Genomic DNA, 6,000 nt, shown 5'->3' on the forward strand with positions numbered 1-6,000 from the left:
GATCAATCCATGCTTATCACCTTGTACTAAGCTTAAGTTCAAGTAGATCAAGGACCTGCACATCAAACCAGACACAGTCAAACTAATAGAAGAAAAAGTGGGGAAGAGTCTTGTCCACATGGGCACTGGAGAAAATTTCCTGAATAGAACAATGGCTTATTCTGTAAAATCAAGAATGGACAAATGGGATCTCATAAAGCTGCAAAGCTTCCATTAAGCAAAAGACACTCTCATTAGGACAAAATCTCAATCACCGTATTGGGAAATTATCTTTACCAATCCTACATCTGATAGAGGGCTAATATCCAAAATATACCATGAACTCAAGAAGTTAGACTCCATAGAGCCAAATAACCCTATTAAAAATGGGGTATGGAACTAAACAAAGAATTACAGCTGAGGAATATCGAATGGCTGAGAAGCACCTAAAGAAATGTTCAACATCTTTAGTTCTCAGGAAAATGCAAATCAAAACAACCCTGAAATTCCCCCTCACACCATTAATAATAGCTAAGGTCAAAACTCAGATGATAGCAGATGCAGGTGAAGATGTGGAGATAGAGGAACATTCTTCCATTTTTGTTGCAAACTGGTACAACCTCTCTGGAAGTCAGTTTGGAGGTTCCTCAGAAAATTTAAATTTATACTACCTGAGGACCCAGATATACTTTTCCTGGGCATATACCCAAAAGATGCTCCAACGTACAGCAAAGACACATGTTCCACTATGTTCATAGCAGCCTTATCTATAATAGCCAGAAGTTGGACAGAACCCAGATGCTCTTCAACAGAGGAATGGATATAGAAAATGTGGTCCCGGCCTATTTTTGGTTGGAGACTTTAAATGACTGCTTCTATTTTTTAGGAGTTATGGAACTTCTTAGATGTTTTATCTGATCCTGATTTAACGTTGGTACCTGGTATCTGTTTAGAAAATTGTCTATTTCCTAAGATTTTCCAGTTTTTTTGGAGCATAGCCTTTTGTAGTTGGATTTGATTATTTTTGAATTTTTTCAGATTCTGTTGTTATATATCCCTGTTTATTTCTTAATTTGTGATTTCATTTTTGTTTTTTGGGGCCATCTCTCTGTGCCTGCTGGTTAGTCTGGCTAAGGGATTATCTATCTTGTTGATTTTCTCAAAGAGCCAGCTCCTGGTTTTGTTGATTCTTTGCATAGTTCCTTTTGTTTCTACTTGGTTGATTTCAGTCCTGAGTTTGATTATTTCCTGCAGTTTATTCCTCTTGGGTATATTTGATTCTTTTCATTCTAGTAAGTTTTGGTGTGTTGACAAGCTATTTGTGTATGCTCTTTCAATTTTCTTTTTGGAGGCACTCATAGCTATGAGTTTTACCCTTAGAACTGCTTTCATGGTGTCCCATACATTTGGGTTTGTTCTGCCTTCATTTTCTTTAAATTCTAAAAAGTCTTTAATTTCTTTCTTCATTTCTCCTTGACCAAGCTATCACTGTGTAAAACATTGTCCAAACTCTATGGGTATGTGATATTTCTGTCGTTTTTGTTGTTATTGAAGACCAGCCTTAGTCTGTGGTGATCTGATAGGATGCATGGGATTATTTCAACCTCTTGTATTTGTTGAGGCCTTTTTTATGTGACCGATTATGAGCTCAGTTTTGCAGTGGGTACCATGAGGTGCTAAGAAGAAGGTATATTCTTTTGTTTTACAATGACATTTTCTATAGATATCTATTAAATCTGTTCATAACTTGTTTTCTCTGTGTCTCTGTTTATTTTCTGTTCACCTGATCTGTCCTTTGCTTAGAGTAGGGTTTTGAAGTCTCCCACTAATAAGGAAATGAATAAACTGTACAAGACCAGAAAATGGAAATAGAAAGCAATAAAGAAAAAACAAAATGGTTAATCCTGGAGATGGAAAATATTTTTAAGCAAATAGAACTACAGATGCAAGTGTCAGCAACAGAATCCAAGAGATTGAAGAAGCAATCTCATGTATAGAAGATATAAAAGAAGAAATTGATACCTTGGTCAAAGAAAATGCTAAATCTAAAAAGTTTCCAACACAATGCATTTAGGAATCATGGGACACTATGAAAAGGAAAATACCTAAGAATTAAAGGAATGGAAAGAGAAGATACTCATGTCAAAGAACCAGAAAATATTTCAACAAAATCATAAGAGAATATTTTCTTAACCTGAAGAAACAAATGCTTATAAACATGCAAGAAGCTTATATAACACCACATAGATTGGAATAGGAAAAAAAGCACCCCACCACATAATAAATAGAACACTAAATTCTTGTGGGTAATCTTTGTGTGCAATGTATAAATGTTGTCTTTATATTATTCAAATCTTGATTTTTATATTTCTGTAGCATTGAGTAATAGCAGTGTTGCTATTTTTATGGATCATCACCTGCCTAAGTAATTTGTAAATATTTACCTCTGTCAACTTATGATTGGTTAATAAAGAACTAGGGAACAATAGCTGATATATAGGTACAAGTAAGAAGTTTTGAGACTGTGAGGTAACAAGCCATGTGGCAGATATATACTAGAATTAACAATTAGACAAGATGGATGAAGCAAAGTAGTGCAGGCCGACAATTACCAGATGTAGATCTCTCCTGAGAGACACAGCCAGAATACAGCAAATACATAGGCGAATGCCAGGAGCAAACCACTGCACTGAGAACTGGACCCCCATTGAAGGAATCAGAGAAAGAACTAAAAGAGCTTGAAGGGGCTCGAGACCCCATATGAATAACAATGCCAACCAACCAGAGCTTCCAGGGACTAAGCCACTACCCAAAGACTATACATGGACTGACCCTGGACTCTGACCTCATAGGTAGCAATGAATAGCCTAGTAAGAGCACCAGTGGAAGGGGAAGCCCTTGGTCCTGCTAAGACTGAACTCCCAGTGAACATGATTGTTGGGAGGAGGGCGGTAATGCGGGGAGGATGGGGTGGGGAACACCCATATAGAAGGGTAGGGGGAGGGGTTAGGGGGATGTTGGCCCAGAAAGAGGGAAAGGGAACAACATTCGAAATGTAAATAAGAAATACTCAAGTTAATAAAGAAAAAAAGGAAGAAAAAATACCTTATTTGCTAGTATTTAATAAATTCATGTCTTACATTTAAAAAAAGAATTAATGGACGAATTTAAGTTAGTTAAGTTAGTTGGGATGTACCTAGCTTTAGTGCTTAAGATGTTATAAATATTAATATGCTTCTGTGTCATTACATGGGAGCTGGTTGCTCAGAGTTAGTCTGTTGACATTATATGTACATATAAAAGAAGGAATATTAAAATGCTGCAAGGGAAATAGCCAATATATAAACGCAGACATATCCCTGAGATTCTACCTCACACCAGTCAAAACAGTTAAGATAAAAAACTCAGATGACAACAGAAGCTGGCAAGGATGTGGATAAAGAGGAACACTCCTCCACTGTTGGTGGGATTGCAAACTGATACCACCACTCTGGAAATCAGTCTGGAGGTTCCTCAGAAAATTGGACATTCTACTACCTGAGGACCCAGCTATACTTCTCCTGGGCATATACCCAAAAGATGCTCCAACATACAATATAGACACATGCTCCACTGTGTTCATAGCCACCTTATTTATAATGGCCAGAAGCTGGAAAGAACCCAGATGCCCTCAAACAGAGGAATGGATACAGAAAATGTGGAACATCTACACATTGGTGTTCCAAAACAATGATGAAATTCTTAGGTCAATGCATTGAACTAGAATATGTCATCCTGAGTGAGGCAACCTAATCACAGAACAACACACATGGTAGGCACTCACTGATAAGTGGATATTAGACCAAAAGCTCAAATTACCCAAGATTCAGTCCACCTACAAGACCACATCAAGCTCAAGAGGAAGCTCACTAAAATGTGAATGCTTTACTCCTTTTTAAAAAGCAGAACAAAAACATCCATAGGAGGGGATATGGAGGCAAAATTTAGAACAGAATGGCCATTCACCTGTGACCCATATATATATACAGCCATCAAAACTAGGTAAGATTTATGAAGCTAAGAAGCACATGCTGACAGTAACCAGATACAGATGCTTCACACCTTCTCAAAAACTGGAACAAAAATATTCATAGGAGGGGATATGGAGGCAATGTTTGGAGCAGAGACTGAAGGAATGGCCATTCAGAGCCTGCCCCTCATGTGGCCTATATATAAACAGCCACCAAAACTAGATAACAGTGATTAAACTAAGAAGTGCATGCTGACAGGAGTCAGATATAGATGTCTCCTGATAACACAGTAAGAGAATGTCAAATACAAAGGTGAATTCTAACAGCAAACCATTGAACTGAGAATGGTACCCCCAGTGGAGGAATGAGAGAAAGGATTGAAAGAGCTAAAGGAGCTTGCAACTTCATAAGAACAACAATGCCAACCAACCAGAGCTCCCAGGAATGAAACCACTAGCCAAAGACTACACGTGGACTGTTCCATGGCTCCAGCTGCATATGTTACACAGGGTGGCATTGTTGGAACCAATGGAAGGAGAAGTCCTTGGACCTGGCAAGGTTGGACCCTCAGTGTAGGGGAATGTCAGGGTTATGGGAGGGAAGGTGGATGAGGAGGGGAACAACCTTATAGAAGCAGGGAAAGGGGATTGAATAGGGGGCTTATGTCCGGGAAATAGAGAAAGAGAATAATGTTTGAAATGTAAATAAAAAACTCTGCAATAAAAGAAAAAAAAGCAAACCTATCAGGATTACAAATAGCTTCACAGAGAATATAGGCCTGGACAGATATTTTGCATTCTTTAAGAGAGCACAGATGCTATCCAAAACTACTATACCCAGAAAATCTCACAATCACCATGGTTGGAGAATATAATGAATTCCAGGACAATCCAAACTTAAACAGTATCTATCAATTATTGCAGTGCTATGGAGGATACCAGAAGGAAAACTCACATAACAAGGAGGATAACTACATCCAAGAAATCACAAAAAAGAATGTCCCTTCGCAAAACCAAAATAAGACAGTAAGGGAAACACACACACACACACACACACACACACACACACACACACACACACAACCATTAGAAACAACAAAATAACAGTAATTAACAATCATTGTTTAATAATATTATACTCAATATCAATGGACTCAATTCCCTAATAAAAAGGCAGAGGATAACAGAATGAATGCGAAAACAGGATCCATCATTCTGCTGCATACAAGAAACACACTTCAACATTAAATAGGGACATTACTTTAGAGTAAAGTTCTGAAAAAAGTTTTCTGAACAAATGAACCCAAAAATCAAGCTAGTATAGCCATTTTAATATCTAACAAATAACCTTTCAACCAAAAGTTAGCAAAAGAGATAGGGAAAGGCACTACACATTCATTAAAGAAAGAATCTAACAAAATTATATCTCAATTCTGATTATCTATGTTCTTCTAAAGGCAAGGGTATCCACATTTGTAAACTAAACATTACTAAATTGTAAATGATACATTGAACCCTATACATTAATATTAATATTCAACACCCTTCTCCCACCAATGAACAGGTCATTCATACAGAAACTAAACCGGGAAATGATGGAACTAACAAATATTATGATTCGAATGGACTTAACAGATACTGCAAAACAGTTTATCCAAACACTATAGAATATACTGGGTACTCAGCACCTCATGGAACCTTTTCCTATATTGCCTATATACTTGGTCACCATGCAGGTTTCATCAGATACAAGAAAATCGAAATAAACACATATTTTTATCAGACCAGCATGCACTAAAACTGGACTTCATCAAGAAAACAAACAGCAGAAAACTTACAAACTCATGTAAAGTGAAAAACACTCTACTTAATGAAGAAATAAAGTTCAATGAAGAAATAAAGAAATCAAATACTTTATAGAATCCTATTAAAATGAATTCATACCATACTAAAACTTATGGGATACAATGAAAGCCGTGCTAAGAGGACAGTTCATAGTAATTAGGGAGATC

Source organism: Rattus norvegicus, chromosome X (assembly GCF_036323735.1).
Source record: "Rattus norvegicus strain BN/NHsdMcwi chromosome X, GRCr8, whole genome shotgun sequence".
NCBI lineage: Eukaryota > Metazoa > Chordata > Mammalia > Rodentia > Muridae > Rattus > Rattus norvegicus.